Here is a 26,770-nt window from a genome sequence, read left to right on the forward strand (position 1 = left end):
TGTTAGAACAAATTAAACCAGAACTGTCACTAGAAGCTAAAATGATGAAACTGAGGTTATCCTACTTTGGACACATCATGAGAAGACACGATTCACTAGAAAAGACAATAATGCTGGGAAAAACAGAAGGAAGTAGAAAAAGAGGAAGGCCAAACAAGAGATGGACCGATTCCATAAAGGAAGCCACAGACCTGAACTTACTAGATCTGAACAGGGTGGTTCACGAGAGATGCTCTTGGAGGTCACCGATTCATAGAGTTGCCATAAGTCATAATTGACTTGGAGGCACATAACAGCAACAACAAAAGAAGAGGAATTCTGCTGTTGTTGCAGTTTGGATTCTTCCCCAGGGAACACAGAGCCCAGAAGCAGGGGGTTCGGGGGGGGGATGGTGGCAGCAGCAGCTCAAAGTGGCCCCATGTTCAATTCAGAATTGTACTGAAGAACAAGAAGACCTTTTCCCCAGCCTGGTGCCTTCCGGGCATTTTGGGCTCCAACTCCCATCAGCCCAGCATCATATGGCCGTGCCGGCTGGGCCTGGCAGGAGGCAGGCAGTCCAAAACGACCAGAGGGCATGGGGGGGGCAAAGGATGCTCCCTGGAATCTGTTAAGTCAACTGGGAACACCTCTACTGCTGGGCCAAACATTTCTTCCATTTATTTTTAGCCATCTCCCATCAATTAATGGGAAAAGAACATTGCCATTGAAAATTATACATGGAGAGAGAAAAGTTTGGTCAAGTTCTCAGGTTTCTGAGGTGCGTGCCTTACTTTTGAAGAGGCCGAGAGGTGTTTGTGAGCATACTTCGTTTTATTCTGCCCACCCTCTCACGAGTGGTCTGCACTCTGCAGCCTTCCCAGGTGCCAGGCTTCAGTTAAAGCCCAGAGGAAGATGCCCTGAGATGACTCCTCCCGTGGCAGCTGGGGAGGCTGCACACAGGTCATCCTTGGCCACCTCGCAACGATAAGGTAAGCTCAAAACCCCACACCTAAGGAGGGCTAAGGGAATTCTCGAGTTCCTTGAGGATGAGGCAGAAAAGCAGACGCCTCTATTGCAGGGGGAGAAAACTTTTTGAGGGTTTGGAGGGCAGATTTTGGCACAGCCATAACTGGCTCTCTCCCCCAGGTTTGCTGCCTGACATCTGTAGATGCTGTTTGGGACCAAAGGTGGAGTCCAAGGCAGAAGAGAATCAAGGCTGGAAGAGGTGACCTTCTGAGGTCCCTTCTAACAGTCTCTGGCAACTTGCTTCAGCCTCCCCGACCACTTTCCTTTGAGGGGGAAGGACTATCGCTCAGCAGTGGGGCACGTACGCTGCAGGGGGTCTTGAAGAGACAAGCCAAACTGGCAGCACCCCCAGTTAAGAGGCTCCTTCCCAGGCACAGGGCCGAGAAAGACCTCTGGAGAGCGGCTGCTGGTCAGAGTATACAAGCCTAGCCAAGGCGGGCTAAGAGACTGACTCAGTAGAAGGTTCTCTTGCCCCCCAGCTAGTATCTTTCAGCTGCTTAAATGTGTTCACCCTCCAAAGGGGAAGCAGCTTTTCCGGTTGCCATGGCGACATCCAATTTCTGGCCCTGCCAACTTCCTGACCCCCACCCCACCCCGGAGCCCCAGCCTGAACCGGCTTCAACCAAGACAGGAGTGACCGTAGTGCAGCCATCGCCAACCTGATGCCCGCCGGCTGTTTTGAGTTAAAGTAACGAGGGCAGGCTTACAGGCACTCCAGCACCTCCCCAGCCGGGGTCTACGGAAAGGCCCGAGGGGTGGGGGGAGAGACCAGGGTGGCAGGGGTGGCTCCGGCTCGTGCAGGCTGTAGATACAAGTTGGGCCAGAGCAGTCCTGAAGAGCTGTTTCCGTGGGTGGAAAGCCCTAGAGGGCAGGCGAGGCTTCAGCCTACATCACATTTCCACACCAGACACTGAAGTTCTGCAATGGAAGAAGGGGCCCTGTTCCTCTCTTGTTTCTGGGAAGTGGCTTGTGTGGTGGCAGCTGCAGCCATTCTTTTGGGGTTTGGAGGGGTAATCCCTCCCCCGGATCTATTCTCAGGATCCTTCCCATTTCCACAGCTGGGGCCCCTCAGACATTCACAACCTCAACCGTCCTTCTGACCGTGTAGGGCTGTTGCATAAGCACTGGGGCTGGGAAGGCAAGGGGGGGCACTTTATGAGTCCCATAGTCTGGCATCATCACTACTTGCTCACTGCCTGTTTGCAACATCTCCACGAACATCGGCAGGTTGCAATCGGGATGCTTAGAGATATAATATGAAAACAGGTGTCACGGCGGATTTCCTCCCGTGGAGTAACCTTGGCTTCCTCTCACCATTGCAGTGTAAACGGCAAATGCCCATAGCGGTGACTCAGAGTCCAGTTCAGTTTCCTCTGCCCTGGAGCTTGGGATGGGTAGCCCACCTTTTTTAAAAGTGCCATATGCATGTTTATTCATTTAACTGTTAATTTTGAGGGAGGAGGGAAATCAAGAAAACAAGAAGAAGAAGAAGAAGCCAATTTAAAAAGTTGCAATACTGCTCCAAGGATGGAGGGATGGGTTTGTGACATCCCAGGCACCAGCCAATCGACGCTGTGCACGGCCTGCTTCTGTTACTGCAGAGAGGGAGAAGGGGCTTCCAGAGTTTGATTCTGGTGGGGAAGTGGTTTGTTTGAAGAGAATGCGACGAATGCGCTTGCAGAGCAGGCCCAGCACTCAATTCACATCATGTCTAAGTGAACTTTTGGTGCTTGGGAACCCGGGCTGTGTGTCTGTCCGTCACATCTTGACTACTCAAGTTCCCCAGTAACGAAATGCAAATGATGCTCTGTTAATTGTGCCTGCAGCTGGCTTGTGGCAAACTCTGTAGCCTGGAATGCAAAGGAGGATATCTGGGGGTGGCATAGTGGGAGGGCAGACTGACGGGTTTTTTGCCCCACAGCACAGAGTCAGTTATTCCTGTCAGTCTTTACTGGCTCTGGGTCTTTGATGATGTTACATTAGGTAAATTCAGCATTTACCTAATTTGCATGTAGCAGTTGGCATACTGGGTACAATGTGAGAAGAGCCACCCTGAGACCTGGGGATGGAGAAGCTCCAGGTGGCCGCGTTTGCTCCCTCTGGGATTTTTCAAAGTCATTGATGAGAGAGGCAGAGCAGGGCAGGGAGTCTCTGTCCTCTGTATAAACAGTCTTTTGCCCAGGGATTCTAAAGGACTGCACCCTTGGCCTTTCTCTCGTGGTCATCCAGGAGCTCTGTGGGGCTCAAAAGCTTGTGTTCAATCCACTGATGACAAACTGCTCTGTGCTTCTCGGCCCCACCCTCTAACAATGGCCAATTGAGTGCGGTGTTGGGCAAAGGGCTTGCAGTCAGCCCAGAAGGAGAGCGAGCAATGCAAATGCTTGGCCTGCTGCTGGTGAAAATCTTTGGCGGGGGAGGGTCACCTGGGCCTGGAGGAGGGATGGGAGAGAAATTTGATTCCGTTGGGATTTTAATGAGAAGCTGCCTCCCAAACAATATGAAAACTGAAACGCAGGTTCCCTTTGAAATTCGCTGTTCTCCAAAATTTGCAATGCAATTCTCCAACCAAAAAAGGCACACAAAAATGTATGTTTGGGGAGGGGGGATGCAAATATTAGTAAAAGCAACATACAAAAATGTATTATATGAATGGAAACTGTTTGCAAGAAGGGACTGCCGGGTCTCCCTCAGCTCAGCTGAGAGACCAACAACTTTTTTGGCTCCTTAAAATCTTTTCATTCTGGCTTGACCTTACAAGAACTCCATAACAAAGAACTAGGGCCCGAGTTTGCTTTTTTTCCTCCTCCGTCCCAAACTCTATTCCTTTTGCATCATGTCTTTAGATTGTTCCATGTCTCTCCACATTCAGGAGGCATTTTCAGCACAGCACTGCTGGATTACGTGGTCAATGGATGGAGGGACCTTTCAACAACAACAAAAATCGCCACCATCTTCCAGATCTTCCTTATCAGGAAGGAAAAAGCTTTTCCTAAGGCAACCTTATGGATTTAACTAATGATACATATATTCATCTTGGTTTTGTACTGGCCTGGTTGTCCTCTTAGTATCGCCTTAGGCACACAAATGAATTCAACAATTGAACTGAGAGAGTGTGGCCAGCCTTGCAAAGTAGCCCAATGCCTATAATACCTATTTTGCCAAAGTGAGGGGGGAGGTAGTTTGTGTTAACTTTGAAATGTATTACTAATTGTGTTTATTGTTTTATTTATGTATTATTGATGTTTTATTGATATGTTATTGTTTTATTGGTGTGTTTTTATATGAGTGCTCTTTTGTAAGCTGCCTTGAGGACCTTTTGGCCGGAAGGCGGGGTAGAAATAGTAAAATCAAATCAAATCAAATCAAACAACCAAAAGCAGGGAGAAGAGAAGGAGGAAGGGGGCTGGCTCGTGTCAGGCCAAAAGAGACGGCAGAGGCCAGAGGCTGGGAGAGCCACCAAGGCGCTCTGCCAGCCTCATGCAGCAGGCACAGGCCTGGCACTTCTGCCACCATCTCGCTCTGTCCTGTGTGCGGAAGGCCCAGCACCACCTACAGTTCTCAGAGGCTGGCACCCCACGAATGCTGGGCTCACGTGGGGCCAGACCCGACAAGCTTTGTGGGGGGCCTGCACGCTGCAGCTGTGGGCCACATCTGCCTGACTCTGCTACCTGAGCCAGAGGAGAGCAAAAATTGCAAGCCAGCCTGGGGCTGCGTGACTCTCCGTCCCAGCCTCGTGGTCCCTCTGGCCATCAGCCGCCTGTCCAGGAAGGAAAAGTACCTCATCTCTGACTCACCAAAAAGGGAAGACACAAAGCCCTCGCTGGCTTTTCACTCCCTGACAACAAGCCACCCAGCCGCCTGTTTCCTCGCTGTGGCTAGTTCGGCAGGTCTGGGGCTTCCCACCAAAGACGAGGGGAAATTCTGCACATGGCCCAATGCACAGCGGCAGAGCTGGCATCAGCAAGCCTGCAGGGCCCTCTTCAGAAGGGGCGGGGGCTGCCCTCCCTCCACCCTCATTCCCTGGCCCTTCATGAAGAACAACGCCCTTGCAGAGTTGCAAGCGTAATGGTCACCACCTTGGCTTGGCTTGGCACACCAAGGGACGATGCAAGAGTTTGGCGTTGGGGGCAAAACAGGGACAGCTGTTGCAGGGCTGGGGCCAGCTGTCAGTTGAGGCAGGAGCCTGTCCAGTGCGGTTGGCCGGAGAAGTCCTGCCTGCCCCCAACTATCAAGGAATGCCTCTGTCTGCTGCAGGCAGAAGGGCAGCGGGAAGGCTCTACAGAAGCTCAGAAGGGACTTCCTCCCAATTGTAGGAACATGGGAATCTGCCTTCTACTGAGTCAGGCCATTGGTCCATCTAGGTCCATATTGTCTACACTGACTGGCAGCCGCTCTCCAGGATTTCAGGCAGGAGTCTCTCCCAGCCCTACCAGGAGGTGCTGCCGGAGATTAAAACTGGGGCCTCTGCATGCAAGGCAGATGCTCTGCCACTGAGCTATGGACACAGCCGGGTCTCGCTTTCCCCCGTGGCCTGCCTCGCCTGCTTGGGCTCTGGGTGGGTCTGTGCAGCGTGGCCTAAAGGAAGGGGGGAGGGGCTGATGGATACGGCAAAGGGGCTTTGCACAGCCTCCTTTTGTCTCCTCTGGTTCCAAGACTGACGGTATGGTTTGGCAGCATCGCACGTCTGCGGCTCATGGGAGTTGTAATCCAAAACATCTGGATGGTTCCAGGTTGGCGGAGGCTGCTCTGATGATACGACTGCCCCCACCCCATGGAACTGGAGACAGGATCAGGCAGGGACAGGCCAGCAAGTGCACAGAGGCTCAGCAGGTCAGGGGACTGAGCCCCCAAACAAACACTGTGCATCAAAGGCAACGCCATCACTTCCTGCAGGTGCTGGCAGGCAAGCGGAGGCACTTGATGTCGGGCCAGCCTTATACGGTCCATGACTGTAACTGTCCACCCAGCTCGCAAGCACAAAGCAACAACTAGTTTGAGCAGACGAGCCCAGGCGCAGACTGCACATCGTCACATGTGTTATGACACATGTAGCATATTGAGGAATTAATTGTTTAGAAGACATCCTAGAAAACATTTTCCCCTTTTACAGATACTCAGTCAAGTCCCAAGCACAGTCTGTGGCTGAGAAGTCAAATACATGCAGATCAAACTGTGATGCAGAGCAATGGGTCGGGTATTACACCACACATTTAAAGCGTACCCCCAATGAATCCTGGGGACTGTCGCTCTGAGAGGAGTAAACTACAATTCCTAGGGGGGCAGAAGTATGTTTTAAATTTATGGTGCGTCCGCATCAAGACAATGCACCAAGCAACATGACACGGTGCAGGTATGCGTCATTAGGCATCTAGAAAACATTTACCCAATTTATATTGGCACATAGGAAGACTGAGAGATTACTCAAATCTACTACAAAACACTTGCAGCACAACCGAGAAGCCAACCAAGGGCGGAGAAACCGAGTGACAGAGAAGACTGGCTCTGAGGTAAAGACCGCACAGCAGGTTGGATATAGTTCAAGGCTACTTAAATAATAATTTAAACTGGCAAGGCATCATTCATTTAAGTCAAGTTTTGCAGTGGTATTTTATGCGTTGCCTAAACAATGATGGATGTGAACCGGTTGGCCTAACCACTGAAACAACGGTCGCCCAACCTTTTGTGGGCACATTTGCAAACCAGAAAAACTGCTGCAGGCACCACACTCACACACCTCACAACCACGCCCACATGTGCATGCACACCACAGCCAGGCACATAGGTCAACCTCGATGAGACATGCACACTCACTCTCCTCCTGCCAGCATGTAGACTTGGAAAAACAAGTTTGCGCCTCCCCACCCCACAAGCCCTGTGTGTGTGTGTGTGTGTGTGTGTACGCACACAAGCGCATATATGAACAGAAGGATTAATCTTCCTGGAGGGCATAGCTGGGGAGGCAACAGTTACTCTTCCCCTCCCCCAGCTGCGATCTCCAGGAAGATCACCTCCTGCAACAATTAGGGTTGGAAAAAGGTCCCAGGCTGTGGTCCGAAGGCACATGAGGGCAGGGTCAGGTCTGGCCAGTGCCTGGATGGGAGACCGCCTGGGAACCGTATGGAAGCCGCCTTGGGTTTCTCGCATGGAAAGAAAGGCGGGGTAGAAATGGAATACAACAAATAAATAAATAAATAAAAAGCTGCGAATGGAGCCTAAATACAGCAGGGGAGGGGCAGTTGCAGGGGGGTCGTCACTGGGAGGGGAGAGTTAGTTCTTCCCTCCCCAGCTGTGACTCCCATGCAGCACAATTCAGCTTGAAGGTTTCCACCGGCTATAACAGAAGGCATTTTTCAAACCTAATTTTGGTGGGGGGAGGGGGGACCCTGCTGGAGCCAAAGAAGGGCCTTTGTGGGCGCACACGCACCTGTGGGCACCGTGTTGGGCAACCCACATGGCAAAACATGTTAATTAATAATTAAGGCTGCAGTTTGATTGTCACTTAAAAAGGACCGACTGCTATTGAACTCTATGGGACTTACTTTTGAGGAGACGTGTTACAGAACTGCACTGTATACAAAGCATTTGTGCTATGAAGAAGGGTTTGCGACTCTCAGCTGCACTTCTTTGCATTGTGGTCCAGCTGTGGCCCCAACCCCACCAGCCATGTCAGAAGCATTTGTTCACAGTTAGCTACTGTTGGCCTGTTCAGAGAACATACAAACGTTTCCTGAAAGAAGACCTGGTAGTTGAGTCACTGTGCAGAGCAGCTTATTTTCGTAAGATGCAACAAGGAAATTGGCCTGGTTGCCTATAGAAAATGCTAATAATTTTGGCAATGAGGAAACTGCAGGCACAGGAACATCAAGATCATAAGGACCTGATCCATCAGAGTGCCCAGGTAGGCACAGAGGATGGGACTCCAGGCAGGGACTCAGGCTGTTAAGTCCTCTGTTTGAAGGAAGGGCTGTCTGTAGCCCAGGGCCAGAGCATTCGCCTGGCATGCACAAGGTCCCAAGTTCAGTTCCCGGCAGCACCTCCAGGCAGGGCAGGGAGAGATGCCATGCCTTATACACTGAGCCACTGCCAGCCAGTATGGAGGATAGGGAGCCAAAGCTCCTAATGGATAGATGGACTGCCTTCAAGTCGATCCCGACTTATGGCGACCCTATGAAAGGGTTTTCATGGTAAGCGGTATTCAGAGGGGGTTTACCATTGCCTCCCTCTGAGGCTGAGAGGCAGTGACTGGCCCAAGGTCACCCAGGGAGCTTCATGGCTGTGTGGGGATTCGAACTCTGGTCTCCCAGGTCCTAGTCCAACACCTTAACCACTACACCACACTGGTTCTCTTGATTGGATATAGAAAGGCATAATCCCTGAGTAGCCTTTCTTTGCTTTGCCTTTCCTATGAAAAATGGAAATGGACTGCCTTCAAGTCGATCCCGAGTTATGGCGACCCTACGAATAGGGTTTCCATGGTAAGAGGTATTCAGAGGGGGTTTACCGTTGCCTCCCTCTGAGGCTAGTCCTCCCCAGCTGGCTAGGGCCTGCTCAGCTTGCCACAGATGCACAAGCCAGCCCCTTCCTTGTCCGCAACTGCCAGCTGGGGGGCCACTGGGCTCCTTGGGACTCTGCAGCTTGCCCACGGCTGCACAGGTGGCAGGGCATGTAACCCCTGAGCCACTCACTGTGGGGTGATCTTTAGCTGGCCCTTGACACCCAGGAGACACGAGCAGGGATTTGAACTCTCAGACTCTGGACTCCCAGCCAGGCTCTCCTCCCCACTGGGCTATCCCAGCTCTAATGCTCCTACAGCACCCTCTGTTTCAGGGGTGGAGAGAGAGAGTACCTGTGGCCCTCTAGATGTTGTTGAACTCCAGCTCTCTTTGGCCCCAGCTGCCAGCATGGTCAGTGCGCAAGGCATGATGAGAGCTGTAGTCCAGCCCCCCCTGCTCTATTTGAAAGGCTGCCCTGCTTGAGAAGTTGAAGAAGAGAGAATTGTTGAGGCCTTGACGCTGCTCAGTGTACTGTCTACACTAACTGGCAGCAGCTCTCAAGGATGTCAGGCAGGGGGCGTTCCCCACCCCAGCGGGAGATGCTGTTGGGGCCTCTTCAAGTACATGAAAGGTTGCCACACAGAGGAGGGCCGGGATCTCTTCTCGATCGTCCCAAAGTGCAGGACACAGAATGACGGGCTTAAGTTGCAGGAAGCCAGATTTTGACTGGACTTCAGGAAAAACATCCCAACTGTTAGAGTGGTACGACAATGGAGCCAATGACCTAGAGAGGTAGTGGGCTCTCCCACACTGGAGGCATTCAAGAGGCAGCTGGATAGCCACCTGTCAGGAAAGCTTTGATTTGGAGGAGACTAGACTCGATGGCCTTATAGGCCCCTTCCAACTCTACTATTCTATGATTCTATGACCCGGGCCCTCTTGCATGCAGAGCAGATGCTCTGCCCAGGGAGCTACAGCCTTTCCCCTTAATCAACAGTTACCCATCGGAACAGGCCTTTGAGCAGCCTGGATCTCACCAGGTCACACTCTTGGGGAGACATATTGCACTACTGTTAAATTTACAGTCTTTATTTCTAAAGTGGCATCTCTACATACAAATCAGCATATGCAAATTTTATGGAATTGCTTTTTAATGTTTTTAAACCTTTTTTTAAAAAAACCCAACATTTCTTAACCTTTTTAAAAAATATATCTTCAAAGCTTTTAAAAATGTTTTTAAAGTTGTTTTGTTTTAAGGTATTTTAATGTCTGTTTTTATGATGTTTTAAAGTGCTTTTAATGCTTTTGTTTGCCGCCCTGGGCTCCTGCTAGGAGGAAGGGCGGGATATAAATCTAATAATAAATAAATAAAATGTATATATTTTGGTTGGAGATTTCTCCTTTTTTGGCCATGTGTAACTGAGCACTCTACTTGGCACTTGGAGCTGGGAGTGGAATGCCAGTGCCTGACCGCCCCCCGGATCAAGTCCGTAATAATGGCCTATTGGGACATATTTTTAATCCTTAAACTGATACAGATATTTCCCGCATGGTACTATATTTGCATAAAGAAGGAGCCTTTTATTATTATTATTATTATTTATTTATTTAATTTATTAGTCGCCCATCTGGCTGGTTGTCCAGCCACTCTGGGCGACGTACAAGATAAAACAATACATTAAAACATTAAAATTTCAAACCATAACAGTAAAAACCTAACCCACCCCAAAAGCCTGCCTGAAGAGCCAGGTCTTCAAGGCCCGGCGGAAGCTCATCATAGAAGGGGCATGGCGGAGATCATTTGGGAGAGAGTTCCACAGGGTGGGGGCCACTATTGAAAAAGCCCTCTCTCTAGTCCTCACCAGTCTAGCTGTTTTAACCGGTGGGATCGAGAGAAGGTCTTCTGAGGCTGATCTTGTTGAGCGGCATCCCTGACATATTTAGTTGGCATATTTAATAGTGAGCCACTGATTCAGAGACCATGTTTGCATTTGGACACAACCCTAAACTGTGGTTTGCCTCAAACTTATGCGCTGTCCATCACCAGTTCCCTAGAGCGGGAACATAGCTCAGCAAAGTATGGGAAGGTTTCTATGCTCTCAGGCAACTCTTCCCCGTTCTCAGTAATCTGCTGGGTCCAAAAGCATGCCTGGTCCCTCTCTGGCTTCTCCTCCTCCCAAGTAGTTGCCTGGTAGTGGAGTTTTCTGGTTTCTAAAGTTTAATTCACAATTAAAATAAATCCACAATTTCAAGTTGGCTTGTTTGGACAAACCATATTTAAAACTAACCACAGTTTGTCCTGCTTCAGATGTGACAACAAACTGTGGTAGGTTGAAAACAGAAGAAAATGCAGCCAGAGACCAGAAGACTGGGGGCGGGGAGGGAGAACTGCACAAGCGCAAGGTTTGTTCACACAAAATGAAACCATAGTTTAGTTTGTTGTTGTTATGTGTTTTCAAGTCAGTTACGACTTATGGCGACCCTGTGAATCAGTGACCTCCAAGAGCATCTGCCGTGAAGCACCCTGTCCAGATCTTGTAAGTTCAGGTCTGTGGCTTCCTTTATGGACTCAATCCATCTCTTGTTTGGCCTTCTTCTTTTTCTACTCCCTTCTGTTTTTCCCAGCATTATTGTCTTTTCTAGTGAATCATGTCTTCTCATGATGTGTCCAAAGTAGGATAACCTCAGTTTCATCATTTTAGCTTCTAGTGACAATTCTGGTTTAATTTGTTATGTCTGAATGCATGCACTGAGTGTACATTCTTGTATTCTGTTTTAATTTTAATCAGGGTGTCTTAAAAGAGAGCTTATGGTTAAAAAAAAGTCTGATTTAAATGTTTTAAACCCCCCAGTTTTAATTTCTGTAACCATCTACTGTAGGTCACTAGGCATAAATACACACACGCAGAGCTTGGGCGAGAGACGTACAGAGATGTTTGCTCTCTGGCTCCCAGAGCCAAGGGACCCTGATCCTGACCGCTGGCCTGTCACTTCCTTGTTGCTGGGCTCCCACAGCCGCTGCTCCTGATGCTGTCGGAGGGGCTGTTGGATAGGTGCTATGTTGGAGCTGCTCACGAAGTCAGCCAAGAAGCCCCCCTGGGCTCTGGCGCTGGGCTCCTTGCTTCCTGGACTGGGCTGTGTAAGTCTGCTTATTGTGGACTCTGCAAGCCCATCAGCCACTGGGATCGGACTTCATTGGCTCAGCAGCTGTAGCCCAAATGATGGAGCTGGTTGGACTCCCTGTGAATCTCCAAATGAGGGAACGCTCAGAAGCCAACCTGGACGTCCACCACCCGGCTGATGTGCTGGCATGTCAAACTGGGCAGGCCTGAGCCTGCGCATGAAGTTGCCAGCCCAGTAGCAGCTCCCCACTCCGGTCATATCTGCATCCTAACCTTGCCCCACCCATATCACTGAATTTTTAAGATTCTGGGGATTTGGTTCCGGTTGGCAGTGGGTCCTCTGCCAGGGTGTTGGTGGCCCTTTTAGTGATTGCTTGCCTTTCCCAGGGATGCTTGGCCAAAAAAGAAGTTTCAAATGGCCCCACAAGCAACCCCACCCCCCCACCCGACAGAAGCGTAGAGGCCACCAAAGTAGGAAGTTGCTTTGTGGCTTATTGTGCTGTGAAATCTGCTACAAGCCAGAAAATAGCCCCCCTTCCACCTCCTAGGTTCCTGTTTCCCCATCTGTGGCCTGCTGACTGTTCTTTCTTCAGCCACGTTGCCTTTGAGCCTCAGTCTTTTGCTTCCCTGGCTCCTGGAAGCTCATCCCCCCATGAAGCCACTCTTGCCTCAGGGGCCTGGGTGAGGGTGGAATCCCAGCCAAACTGGCAATTTCTCCTGCCCTTACACAAACTGCACTGCAATCATCCTGACTCCTTTGTTCCCCGAGCCTGCTGGGGTGTTCAGTCTATGAACATGCCAAAATGATAACACCAGCTCTGCTCATTGGTGTCAGAGGCTTCACCATCCCAAGCATCCAACACGGTACAGATCCTATGCGCAGCACACAATTGCCCCCTGAACGGGCTGGCTTTTCAACTTTAGGGCTTAGTTCTGAGGACCCAGGAGGCGCCTCTGCTACTTCTGGCAAATTGGTTCCACCTTCTTGGGGAACTTCTTCACAGACTCTGGCATAACTACCCACATACAAAGTGCACAAGCCCCATGGCACCTGAGGAGGCGGATGCTCAAAGGCTTTAAACCTCCCGCTTTTCTCTGCAAAATAAAAAAAGGTCTGCTGTGCCTTCCCTTCCCTTTATCAAGGCTTCAATGAGTCTCCTTGCTGAGAAAAGCAGCTTTCCAAGTTGTGGACAATGTCAGCACACATTACATTTCTACGTTTCCTGCACAGAGCCACATCATGCCTACCTGCGGGGTCGTTGTGAGTGGAATTCAAACCACCCCTCACCAGTGTTCTGTTATGGGAGGGGGAGGTTTTACTCCCCCCACCAACACACACACTGCAAAGGTGCTGGCAAGTAAAGCCCTTTCCCTAAATCACTGAGAGCTGCAGAATGCTGAAACTGCCCCAGCCTGAGTTTGGTTGATTCATCACACCACAGTGTGACTATGTGAAAAAAGAGGTCAGGAGGTGCCGTATGTGTGCGTGCACTTGACTCATGAAAGCCCTGTAGAGCTTCACAGTGGGCTGGAGAGGTGTGATAGGGGGGCAGTTTCAGCCCATTCCCCTCCATCACTGGAGCCCCTCACATCCCATCTGTCAAAGACAATTGCCCCCCCCCACAAGCCACCGAACACGGGATCTAGTTTGCCCAAGGTTCATGTGCAACACGCAACACACACAACCCAGGAGCCAGAGTTCAGCGGAGGGCAGAAAGAAACTTCTTGAAGGTATGTGCAGCCATTCTCATTCCAAGTAGCTCCTGGGTGGGGCTGTGAAGAGTTGGAAGCCACATTATCACAAACAGATGCATGTTGGGACAAAAAGTAATTCTTAATTTCACATATACACTCATGGGGTCTGAACTGATGGCCGAATGACCAGGAATGAGGCTTTGAGATCATCATGGACAGCTCAATGAAGATGTCGACCCAGGAAAGGAATTGAAAATAAAACTGCCAATAATATAACACCGTCATATCAATCTATGATGCAACCACATGTAGAATACTGTGTACAGTTCTGGTTGCCCCACCTCAAAAAGTATAGTGCAGAGTTGAAAAAGGTTCAGAAAAGGGCAACCACAATGATCAAGGGGGTGGAGAGACTCCCCTATGAGGAAAGGTTGCGGCATTTGAGGCTTTTCAGTTTAGAGGAAAGGAGAGTCACAGGCGACATGACAGAAGTGTATAAAAACATGCACGGCATGGAGGAAGCGGCTAGAGAAAAGTTTTAAGAACAGAAGAACATAAGAACTTGTGGATATCCAATGAGGCTGAATGTTGGAAGATTCAGGACAGAGAAAGGAAGTCCTTCTTCACGCAGCAGTGCAGAGTTAAATTATGGAATTTGCTCCCCCAGGAGGCAGCGATGGCCACCATCTTGGATGGCTTTAAAAGGGGATTGGACAAATTCATGGAGGAGAAGGCTATCCATGTTCACGAGCCATGACGGCTGTGCTCTCCCTCCATAGGCGAAGGCAGGATGCTTCCAGATACCAGGTTTCTGGAAACCGCAAGAGGGGAGAGCGCTCTTCGCACTCGGGTCCTGCTTGGGCTGGTTTGCATCTCACACGGGAACAGAGGGAGTTGCCTTTACTAAGCCAGAATGTTGGTCCCTCTGGTTAAGTGATGTCGACACTGACTGGCGGTGGCTCTCCAGGATTTCAGGCAGGAGTCTCTCCCAGCCCTATCCAGAGATGCGTTGGGGACTGAACTGGTGCTCTACCACTGAGCTAAGGCTGTTTTTTGCATCAAAAGGGAACCTCCTTGGTGCAACCTCTGCCTATCCTGACCAGAAAGATTTAATTCCAAGGTTAAGAACAGCAGGGGGCGGCGGGGGGGGGGGTAAGAACAGAAAGAAAGCCCAAAGGCTGAAGAGAGTGCAGCGCATCTTCCTCCCACAGTCACAGCCCCCAAACAAAACCAGGACGCTGCCCATCCTGAATTCCAGCTCTAGAAGGGTTAGGCCAAAGAATGGTCCTGATTGTAGCTTGGCTGATCCCTCTACCCACCCCAGTTTCTGACATGAGAACTGCAGCCTTGCACAGCATGACGCAACAGACCATGATAATAGCTCAATTAGCAGGTGCCAGATCAGGCTGGCTTTAAAGGTACTTTGGCTCTTTTCCTATGGTCGCTAAATTGTCATTAATAAACCGCCTGGCCATAGCAAGAGGTGCAGCATTGAAGCAGGCTCGCTGCACCGGAAGAGTTCGAAGCTCTTTGCAGGCCCCCCAAAGGAGCGTCCATGAAGCCCATGGATCTGAAGGAGTCTGCAGTTGAGTGAGCTCAGGGTGTTGTGGCTCACTCACTGCTGGGCCCAAGAGTGACCACATTTTTAGGGGTGCCAATGAAACAGCCCTGCCCAGCCCAAGCAGGAAGCCTCTCTCAGGGCACTCCTGGACTGCGGCAAGGCAGCTGCTCAGGGCAGCAGTCTCTTTGGGCTCACCCTCTTTGGAAGCCTCCCTTCTCCATCCTGTTCCAGCGCAGGGGGCACACTTTCCACAGCAGAGTCTCAGCTAGGGGGAAGCACAGAAAAGGAACTTCAGATGATCATAGACTGCAGGCAGTTCCTCACTGATAGTGGCGGGGGAAACTGCCGGCACATGCACAACTGAGTCACCATCCCACTATGTCGGTCAGCCGTTGCCAACGTGGTGCCCTCCATCCCATCAGCCGTGCTGAATGGAGCCCAAAATATCTGGAGGGCGTCAGGTTGGTGAAGGCCGATGAAGGTGATGGCAACAGACTTATGCAGCTTTTAAAAAAAAAACAGGATTAGACAGATTCATGAAGGAGGAGGAAAGGTCTGTCATCAGACCAGCTGTCAGTCCTGATAGCTAAATGGAACCTCCATGTTCAGTGGCAGCCTACCCCTCAGTAAAAGATGCTGGGAACAGACAACAGGGCAAGGCCATCGCCTTCCTGTCCTGCTTTGTGAACTTCCTGGAGGTGCCTGGCCAGCCCCTGAGGGACACACACTTCTGGGTGAGGAGGGTGTTCTGATCTAGTTCTGATGTAGCCATTGTACTCTGGGCTGGGAACAGGAAGCAAGGAGCCAGCAGTGGCAAAGGGACACTACAACAAATGAGGGCAGACAGAAGGGTTCTTGGGTTTCACTTCCCAACAAAGAAGCCTAAAGCAGGCATCGGAGTGGTGGGTTTCCTGCACGGCAGAGGGCTGGACTAGATGACCTCTGAGGTGCCATCTAACTCTTGTGTGCTATCGTAGCTCAGGGGCAGAGCCCCTGCTCTGCATGCAGAATAATAATAATAATAATAATAATAATAATAAATTTATTAGTCGCCCATCTGGCTGGATGTCCAGCCACTCTGGGCGACGAAGGCCACAGGAAGGACTGGGAGAGGATGCTGTCAATCAGTGTGGGCAATACTGAGCTAGATGGACCAAGAGTCAGGAGGTCCTTCCGAGCTGTGCCACTGAGCTGGAAAGCACCTCCCAGGAGGGCCGCAGGGCTGGATCTCCCATTGAAAGCAGGCATGCTCATCAGCAGCTGGAGGGAAGAGGGGTCAGAAGCCTCTCGTCTGCCCTCTTCTCCAGAGATAGGGGGCTGCCTGGAGGTTCCAACATAAAGACGAGCTCCCAGGGCTCAAACTGAGTGAGCCTTGCGGGGCAAATATTCCTCTACAGCCCTCAGCACCACCTCGCGATGCACTTGCGCTCACCTCCTCCCTCAATCTTATGGGGAAGTAGAGCTGCAGGTGAGTGGCAGACTGGCCACAATCCCTGGAGGGGCTGGGGGTGCCCCTGCCGGTCAGTGTAGACAGCACTGAGCTAGATGGACCAATGGTCTGACTCTACGTAAGGCAGGCCCCAGGTCCTAGTGCCCCCCAGCCCGCGCCTTCCCTGATGCTGCTCCTCCCTTGGGCGCCGCCAGTAGAGGATATTTTAACCCTTAGAGGACGAGCCCGGGAGCTGCTGCGTCTTAAGAGCCGATTCAAACATCCCGGAGAGAACACGTGACACAGACCCCCGCGGGACGGTACCATCTCCACATGCAGAAGGGAGGGGACTCGCTGTTTTGAGACCCTCCCTGCCACAGGGAGTTGCGATGCCCCAGAATTACGGAGCTGCTTCGGGGTTCACACACAGCTCACACTGACGGGCACAAACATGCTCGCGGCGCAGCGATCCGAAAGGTCATGCGACGGGCCGAAAGGGGACTCCCGAAAGGGAGTCGGGAGCCAAGTTAGAAAAGGCGGCGGCGGCGGCGGGGGAGGAGGAGACTTGGTTTAATCGCATCCTGTATCCTGAGAGTCACAAACCACACCGTCCTGTGCATATTTACCCATCAAGAGTCGCGCTGGCTAAGTTCAACGGGACTTACTTCCAGGCAGGTGTGCACTAGGTGCAGCCGATCCGTCCCAGGCTGGCAGCCCTACTGAAATCTGACGCAGAGAGGCCTGGGCTCTGAAAGGCAGGCTGAGCCCCCTACCGCACCCCAAGGCGGGTTCAGGAGAGGCCCGGGCTAGCAGGGTGGGGAGATCATTCTAACTTGGCACGCGGTGGCGGCGGCGGCTCCTGCCGGGCTCGGCTCCCGCAGTGGCCCTGTTGACTGCAGGAGCGGCAGAGAGCGCCAGCCGGCACTCTGCACATGCTCAGGGTCGACCTCACCCGGGCGCCACAGCTCCAGGAGCGGGATCCGGAGCTGGAGTCGAGGGGAGGGGAGGGAGCTTTGCCCGCCTGCCTCCCCCAGCCCCGACTCTGCCCGGGCATTCGGCGCCTCTTCAGGGCGCGCCTCGCCCGGCCTCGGCGAGGGACCGTTACGCGCCGCATCTCGGGGACCCGCGCGCCGCCCGCCGCATGAGCCCATCAGAGGCGCTCTCTGTCCCCCCCGCGCCCAGCTCAGCCCAGCCCCTCCCGGCCGGGACCCACCTGGCCTCATGTCGCTCCGGCGGCCGACAGGGCGGGCGCTGCTGGGCTGCTGGTCGCCTCGGCCGCTTCGCAGGAGCAGGAGGAGGAAGTGAGGGCGGCCGGAGGAAGTGTGCCGAGGAGGAGCGCCTGCCTGCCTGCTTGCCTGCCTCGCTGGGGAAGTTGCTTTGCAAGCCGGGAGGGGGCAGCGCGCCCCGCCCAGCTGGGCATCCCCGCCGCCGCCGCCGCCCTGGGCGGGCTGGGCTGCAAGGGCGCTGGGACGAGGCTGCCTTTCCCCCGTCCCGAATGCGAAAGGCAGGGGCCGGATCGGGGCCGGGACTGCCTCTGCAGGCACGGGGCGAGGGGGCAGCTGCGCCCGATCTTTGACAAGGACCCCCGGTGAATTGCACACATGAAGGAGACTTGAGCCGCCAGGCCGGGCCAAGGTCCTTTCCTCTCATTCATGGATCTGTGGCCTCAGGCTTTGCTTATGCAGAGGCCGGGGTGTTGTATCTGTGGAGTCCTGTGGGTTGAGCTGGATGACCTCCAAAGATTCCTTCCATCTCCACGATTCTATATATCTGGCGTCTCAGAGATCAAACCAGTGAGAGACCCACCTAGAGCCGCTGCCTCAGAGGAATGCAGGCAAAATGCCTCAAATGTTTCATGTGAACGTTCAGTATGATAAGCCTTATGTAGGAGGGTGTTTTGGGAAGCAGTGGCAAAATTTCTGCCCACGCAAATTCAGATGTCAAAGGCAGACATCAGTTACTGAAACAACTCTGTCAAACCCTCCCCAAGTCAAGTCATTCGCGAAAGAGAGATCTGCAGTCGCTGTGGGTTCAAAAACAAGATTCAAAAGCCAGTCTGGCTCCTCTGCTGACCTTGGGCCCAACTCCCATTCAGTGGGGCCTCACCTCTGCAGGAGACCTCCCTGGATTGGGCCTTTGGTGCTTTAAGGCGCCTGAAATTTCTCCTGAGGAATGGGACAGGGTTGCCAACAAGTTGCCCTCCAGGAGTGCCCTGGCCAGTGATATGAGCATCAATAACAGAATACAATTAAAATGTCTGAAAACAGTTTAAAAACACCCTTCTAAGAACGATTTTAAAAAGAATGTACATCCTCCCTACCGGAATATCTAGCCTCAGCCTCAGGCTTGTTAGATACTTTCTCTTTCGTTTTCTGAATGGCTAGGGAATACGTGAAAGGGGCAAACAACAGGCCCCATCCCCCAGCTAAGGATGCTGCAATGTAGGCCAGGGCAATCCAGGTGTGTGAAGGGACAAGAGAGCTCTGTAAAAATCTGAGGGTGCTGGCTGTGTCCCTGTAGGTCTGAAGTGGGAGGAGCCATGGACGTGTGCGCCCTCTTGGAGTGCCTTCCCCTACATTCACTCTGGGCATTCTAAATAAATGCAAAGATGTCAAAATGCTGATAAGCCTCCAGTGACCACCAAAGGAAACCAGCTGTGAGTAAGCGCTGGATCCTGGAACTTCTCACCACCCAGAGAAGAGGGGTGAGCGTAACTCTTGTGTCAGCAGCAGAATTTCGTTTATTTGGACTGTGAGCTGGCATAGCTGGGCTAGAATAGAGGCAGAAGCAGCACCTCCTGCCCAGAGTGAATGGAGACCTTGCCACGGCAAAGCCAGAGGCCTCAGAGTGACATTTGTTCATTTCTTTACATTCCTACATTGCCCCAAAGTGAAAGATCTCTGGGTGGTTCACAAAACAGAGGTTAAAACCATCATACACAAGAATGTAAGAACAGAACATAGCATAAAGGGAAGGGCCAGGCAGGATTTCACAACTGGGGCGCTACCACTGAAAAGGCCCCTCTCTACTGGCTACCTCATTAGGGAGGCCCCCTACCTTGGACCAACTGAAGTATCAGGACCCTTTTCAAAAAGGCCATCTCCATCTCTATACACTTTGGCTGCGTTCAGACAACTAAACTAAACTAACCTGAGTTACTGGGCTCTCAAATGGAGACTGCAATTGCTTTGCTCCTCCCTGCGCTTCTCAGGTCATTGCGGTATGGCTTGCTGTGTCATCATAAGTTTGTCATGTCCATTAATTGGAATGGGTCTACTCTGAGTAGAACTAACATTGGTTATAGTCTCCCCTCCTTAATGATGATCTGTAGTCACACTTTGCCCTCCGATGGTGGTTCTTAACCTTTTTTGGGTGACAGACCCCTTTGAGAATCTGATGAAAGCGATGGACTCCCTCCCCAGAAATATGCACGTAAACACATACACATAAAATTTTGCATACAATTTATTTTATTGCATTGGATATTGATTTTTTTTAGGCCGTTTGATGGACCCGCCTAAAGCCCATCCATGGGACACAGGTTAAGACCCCTTGCCCTATGGTTACAGGTTGTGGTAACTGTGATGCTGGGTTTGGATTACACGCTAAGCCAAAACTCAGCTTAACTGGTCCTGTGCTGACCAAAAAGGACCAGACAGGAGAAAAGCAGGTGCAATCTCCTCTCTAGGAGTCAACATGTTCATGGCCAGCTATACTCTGACTTTCAAGCCAGACCACTGCTTGGTTAGCAGAGCTTGGATCACTGTCCCAAGGCAACCTCTCTGCAGATTGGGCCACAGTCTAAGGTGATGAAAAGCACTCTTAGAGCCGCTGATGTCACTTGAGCCTCCAGCAACAGTGCTGGATCCCCAAATGACAAATATGATCTGGAAGTCCACCCACTCCAAGCATCACTTAGCTGGGGAGATCTCCTCGCCCCCGCAACGCTGTTGTCTTACCTAGACTGAGCCTCAGTTTACTGTCCCTGATCCAGCCCATGGATCCAGATCCCCTGGATGGCTTCTCCCAATGACTTTCACGCACATGTCAAAGAGCACATGGGACAAAAGAGAGCCCTCTGGAACCCCGTAGCGTAACTGTCAGGGGACAGAGCAATAAATGCCCAGCACCACCACTTCTGGAATCCACCATCTGAGCATGAGGGGAACCCTGCAACACAAGACCCCCATGCCCCAATCCAGGGAGGTGTAGTTCAGCAACATCTGTCCTTCCACTATGGATTTTCCGAAAAGCCTAAAACTGGGTCTGCAAATAACCAAACTACTAAGGAGGGTTCAGACTCTAGCAGACGACTTCTTCAACAAATCAACTGTTGGAATATGTGGTTCAACTCCAACTGGTGGGTTGAGGCTGCATGGGGTTAACAAGGGTAGCTAGAGGAGACCTCCAGATGGCTAGGCTAATACCTGCCCTTTGATCTCCTGCTGTCTCTCCCTTCCTGCTAGACTGATATGCTTAGGATGTTGACCACATCTGCTGGTCTCCTTCCTCCTTTCTCTTGAGAGGGAGAGCAGACATCTTCTCTTTGTCTCTCCCTCTCCTCCCAGCATGAGGGCAAACACTAGGCTTAGTGTTTGCGTCTCCAACTGAGCTAGTTAGCTAGATGTAGAACTCTTTCCTATCAAGCATGTACTTCCAGAATAAAGTAGTTCTTTCTTATTTTGAAGCTTAAAGTCTCAGTCTGACTAATTCCAGGGACGGTGTAATCTTTAGCAAAGATTCAAACACACAAAGGCTCACTCAGATGCTCCATTCCCAATTTTGCCACTCTGCAACATCAACAAGATTTCTCAACACCAATCACAAGAAACGGCTAAGCTTCCCCACACTGCGCACAGCCACTCAGATGGGAGCTTTCGTGGGCTTTGAGCCCTGGTCTAAGAGAGCAGTCCTGCTCTTGGCAAAGGTCAGCCCCACACAGCGTGACTGAGGCCATTTCTGTTCCAAAACCAGAAGTGAAGCCCAGCTGCAATGGGTCCAGGAAATCCCTGACAGCCCAACCTGAGCCGTGGGGGAAACCTCCAAAGCACTCTTGACACAGACTGTGGCGTCTCACCGCTATGAGGAAGTGAGGGCTTTGCTGGTTCAGCGCTAGGAGGGATTGAGGCTGACCCAGGAGGCCAGCGACAGAGTACCCAGTCGCGGGAGGCGGAAGAGATCCCAGACGTGGATGAGCCACTGATGGGCTGGGACTCTGGAGACGGAAAAGCCTGGCGCCAGTGAGCTACGAACAGAGGAAGCTGCCTAAGGCTGAGTCAGACCACTGGTCCATCTACCTCAGTACTGCCCACACTGACTGGCAGCGGCTATTCAAGGCCTCAGGCAGGGAGCCTCTCCCAGCCCTACCAGACTGAACCTGGGACCTTCTGCACGCAAGGCAACTGCTCTGCCACTGAGCTGGAGAAGCCTCAGTAGTGTCTTCTTGCAGGGAAGATCACAACCTCATGGATGCATTGCCTGTATATTATTGAGCTGAGCAAGGTGGTAGGGGGATTGCTTGAGGCCAGCAAAGAGCCCCCAGGTCTCTAGGAAATAACTGAAAACCCTCAAAATGCCATTGTTGTTGTTGTTGTTATGTGCCTTCAAGTCGACTACGACTTATGGCGACCCTTTGAATCAGTGACCTCCAAGAGCATCTGTCATGAACCACCCTGTTCAGATCTTGTAAGTTCAGGTCTGTGGCTTCCTTTATGGAATCAACCCGTCTCTTGTTTGGCCTTCCTCTTTTTCTACTCCCTTCTGTTTTTCCCAGCATGATTGTCTTTTCTAATGAATCATGTCTTCTCATGATGTCTCCAAAGTATGATAACCTCAGTTTCATCATTTTAGCTTCTAGTGACAGTTCTGGTTTAATTTGTGCTAACACCCAAATGCCATGTTTCACTGTAATTGCTGCGAGGCTGAGCTGCAAATTGGGAAGTCTCCAGTTTGCATCTTTTATCCACTACAGCAGCCTTCCCTGCCCTGGCGCCCTCTTGATCCTTTGGACTACAACTCCCATCACCCCCAGCCAACATAATACGATTGGCTTGTTTATTATATTTGTATCCTGCCTTTCCTCCAAGGAGCTCAAGGTGGTGTGCTGGATTCTCCTCCCCATCTTATCCTCACAGCGACCCTGCAAGGTAGGCTAGTCTGAGAGCGAAAGACAGAGAGGGGCCCACTTGCTCCGGGCGGCAGGAGGAGCTGCACCGCCTTCAAGGGAAGGGAAGGCGGGCTGTAATTTGCAAGCCAAGCAGCTCCTGCTGTGACAGAGAAGCTCTAGTACAGAAGCAACCTCCATCACACAGAGCTTGTTTCCAGGCCTCCGAAACAACTTGAATTGCAATTGAATTTGTTGGTATGTGATTGGATCCCACCCCAAAACAGCAACAATCTAGAAGTGCCCAGAGTTAGACATTATTATTATTATTATTATTATTATTATTATTATTATTATATCCCGCCCTTCCTCCCAGTAGGAGCCCAGGGCAGCAAACAAAAGCACCAAAAACATCATAAAAACAAACACATTAAAACAAAACATATTCAAATACATTACTTAAAAAAAGGTTTCGAAACATCTAAGATTAAAAACATTTTAAAAAGATTTAAGAACATTAAAAAGCAATTTCAACACAGAAGCAGACTGGGATAAGGTCTCTACTTAAAAGCCTTGTTGAAAGAGGAAAGTCTTCAAAAGGCACCGAAAAGATAGCAGAGATGGCGCCTGCCTAATATGCAAAGGGAGGGAATTCCACAGGGTAGGTGCTGCCACACTAAAGGTCCGTTTCCTATATCGTGCAAAACAAACCTCCTGATAAGATGGTATCTGCAGAAGGTCATGGGAATCACTAACTACCTTAGACCCTAACACAATTAAAGTTACCATACACAGGAGATTAAGAGACATAGACCGTCAGCGGGACATAGCCAACGCTGCCAAAACCTGTTCCCCATTATACTCTGGCTTGAGATTTTTTACCCCTCTCCCTGCCCCATACTTAGAGTTCCTAGACCGCCCTTCCCACAGATTAGCCTTTACTAGGGCCAGGTTTAATTCCCTAACATCAGCCCTTCTAGAAGGTCGCTATCGGGGCATCCCACAAGACCAACGCATTTGCTCTTGTCCCTGTAACGAAATCGAATCTCTTACACATGTCCTTTTTATTTGCCCCTTCTATACCACTCCACGAGACAAGCTCCTAAAACCCTTATTGAAATATCTTCCACCATACTGTACATCTACAGACCAATTACATTTCCTACTATGTGGTAAGAACAAATCCATTTCGTTTGGGGTGGCCAAATTCCTTTATCTGGCTCAATTTATACGTGGCAAAATCCCTCACTAATTCTCTGCAACGATAGCTTCTATTTGCATACTTTTTATTGAAAATTTATTTATCTACGTAACTTTTTGTATAACGGGTCATTGACCGCACAATAAATTTATGTATGTATCTGCAGGAGGCCCTCACGTGCAGAGCACAGTGATTGACTGGGTGTATAAGGGGTAAGACGGTCTTCCAGGTATCCTGGTCCCAAGCTGTATAGGGCTTTGTACACCAAGACTAGAACCTTGAACTTGGTATGGTAGCAAATGCGCAGCCATTAGCCACAATAGGGACTGTAAGTATTATACAGGTAGACTTGGGTCTTTCATGAGCTCCAGGCCCCTTGTATTGGAAAGGCTGTGGCTCAGTGAGAGAGCCTCTGCTTCCCGAACGCCAAAGGGTCCAGGTTCAATTCCCGGCAGCATCTCCAGGTAGGGCTGGGACAGAACCCTTCCCTGAAACCCCGGAGAGCTGCTGCCATTCACTGTGGACTGATGACCAAAGGTAGGACAGATTGCTACGTGTGACAGTTGGAGAGTCTGATGCAGGGCTGGATTTCTGCAAGGAGAGATAATGTAGAAAGCCTTCTGGATGTTCTCTTCCAGAACATGTGGGTGCTCTTGGGCTGTTGGCACTGGAAGGAGACTGCTGCCATCTATAGATGAGAAACACACAGAACCAGGGAGAAAAAGAAAAGTGAGACCATTGTTGTTGTTGTTCTGTGCCTTCAAGTCAATTACGACTTAAGGTGACCCTGTGAATAAGAACATAAGAAGAGCCTGCTGGATCAGGCCAGTGGCCCATCTAGTCCAGCATCCTGTTCTCACAGTGGCCAACCAGGTGCCTGGGGGAAGCCCGCAAGCAGGACCCGAGTGCAAGAACACTCTCCCCTCCTGACGCTTCCAGCAACTGGTTTTCAGAAGCATGCTGCCTCTGACTAGGGTGGCAGAGCACAGCCATCACGGCTAGTAGCCATTGATAGCCCTGTCCTCCATGAATTTGTCTAATCTTCTTTTAAAGCCATCCAAGCTGGTGGCCATTACTGCATCTTGTGGGAGCAAATTCCATAGTTTAACTATGCGCTGAGTAAAGAAGTACTTCCTTTTGTCTGTCCTGAATCTTCCAACATTCAGCTTCTTTGAATGTCCACGAGTTCTAGTATTATGAGAGAGGGAGAAGAACTTTTCTCTATCCACTTTCTCAATGCCATGCATAATTTTATACACTTCTATCATGTCTCCTCTGACCCGCCTTTTCTCTAAATTAAAAAGCCCCAAATGCCTCATAAGGGAGTCGCTCCATCCACTTGATCGTTCTGGTTGCCCTCTTCTGAACCTTTTCCAACTCTATAATATCCTTTTTGAGATGAGGCGACCAGAACTGTACACAGTATTCCAAATGCGGCCACACCATAGATTTATACAATGGCATTATGATATCGGCTGTTTTATTTTCAATACCTTTCCTAATTATTGCTAGCATGGAATTTGCCTTTTTCACAGCTGCCGCACACTGGGTCGACATTTTCATCGTGCTGTCCACTACAACCCCGAGGTCTCTCTCCTGGTCAGTCACCGCCAGTTCAGACCCCATGAGCATATATATGAAATTCAGATTTTTTGCTCCAATATGCATAATTTTACACTTGTTTATATTGAATTGCATTTGCCATTTTTCCGCCCATTCACTCAGTTTGGAGAGGTCTTTTTGGAGCTCTTGCAATCCCTTTTTGTTTTAACAACCCTGAATAATTTAGTGTCGTCAGCAAACTTGGCCGCTTCACTGCTCACTCCTAATTCTAGGTCATTAATGAACAAGTTGAAAAGTACAGGTCCCAATACCGATCCTTGAGGGACTCCACTTTCTACAGCCCTCCATTGGGAGAACTGTCCGTTTATTCCTACTCTCTGCTTTATGCTTCTTAACCAATCCCTTATCCACAAGAGGACCTCTCCTCTTATTCCATGACTGCTAAGCTTCCTCAGAAGTCTTTGGTGAGGTACCTTGTCAAACGCTTTTTGAAAGTCTAAGTATACTATGTCCACTGGATCACCTCTATCTATATGCTTGTTGACACTCTCAAAGAATTCTAGTAGGTTACTGAGACAGGACTTTCCCTTGCAGAAGCCATGCTGGCTCTGCTTCAGCAAGGCTTGTTCTTCTATGTGCTTAGTTAATCTAGTTTTAATCATACTTTCTACCAGTTTTCCAGGGACAGAAGTTAAGCTAACTGGCCTGTAATTTCCGGGATCCCCCCTGGATCCCTTTTTGAAGATTGGTGTTACATTTGCCACTTTCCAGTCCTCAGGCACGGAGGAGGACCCGAGGGACAAGTTACATATTTTAGTTAGAAGATCAGCAATTTCACCTTTGAGTTCTTTGAGAACTCTCGGGTGGATGCCATCCGGGCCCGGTGATTTGTCAGTTTTTATATTGTCCATTAAGCTTAGAACTTCCTCTCTCGTTACCACTATTTGCCGCAGTTCCTCAGAATCCCTTCCTGCAAATGTTAGTTCAGGTTCAGGGATCTGCCCTATATCTTCCACTGTGAAGACAGATGCAAAGAATTCATTTAGCTTCTCTGCAATCTCCTTATCGTTCTTTAGTACACCTTTGACTCCCTTATCATCCAAGGGTCCAATCGCCTCCCTAGATGGTCTCCTGCTTTGAATGTATTTATAGAATTTTTTGTTGTTGGTTTTTATGTTCTTAGCAATGTGCTCCTCAAATTCTTTTTTAGCATCCCTTATTGTCTTCTTGCATTTCTTTTGCCAGAGTTTGTGTTCTTTTTTATTTTCTTCATTTGGAGAAGACTTCCATTTTCTGAAGGAAGACTTTTTGCCTCTAAGAGCTTCCTTGACTTTGCTCGTTAACCATGCTGGCATCTTCTTGGCCCTGGCGGTACCTTTTCTGATCTGCGGTATGCACTCCAATTGAGCTTCTAATATAGTGTTTTTAAACAACTTCCAAGCATTTTCGAGTGATGTGACCCTCTGGACTTTGTTTTTCAGTGACCTCCAAGAGCATCTGTCATGAACCACCCTGTTCAGATCTTGTAAGTTCAGGTCTGTGGCTTCCTTTATGGTCCCTGGTTCATGCTTCCCACATTTCATGTTCCTATTGTGTGC

The 26,770-nt window shown here is 50.3% G+C and overlaps 1 protein-coding gene across 2 annotated transcripts in view; it reads right to left on the minus strand.

The window, feature by feature from the left end:
- RHOG (ras homolog family member G) overlaps window positions 1-17,760 on the minus strand; it is a 29,942-nt gene extending 12,182 nt beyond the window's left edge. Inside the window, exons 1-2 of one of the 2 annotated variants that reach the window (XM_061629232.1) lie at window positions 17,519-17,760; window positions 15,072-15,141 (exon numbers count right to left, since the gene is read on the minus strand). The gene's annotated coding sequence lies outside the window, so the exon portion shown is untranslated. The remainder of the gene's footprint in view (window positions 1-15,071; window positions 15,142-17,518) is intronic. The other variant, XM_061629231.1, reaches the window with a different exon arrangement.
- Window positions 17,761-26,770: the final 9,010 nt, after the last annotated feature.

The sequence above is a fragment of the Rhineura floridana genome, chromosome 5 (assembly GCF_030035675.1).
Source record: "Rhineura floridana isolate rRhiFlo1 chromosome 5, rRhiFlo1.hap2, whole genome shotgun sequence".
Lineage (NCBI taxonomy): Eukaryota > Metazoa > Chordata > Lepidosauria > Squamata > Rhineuridae > Rhineura > Rhineura floridana.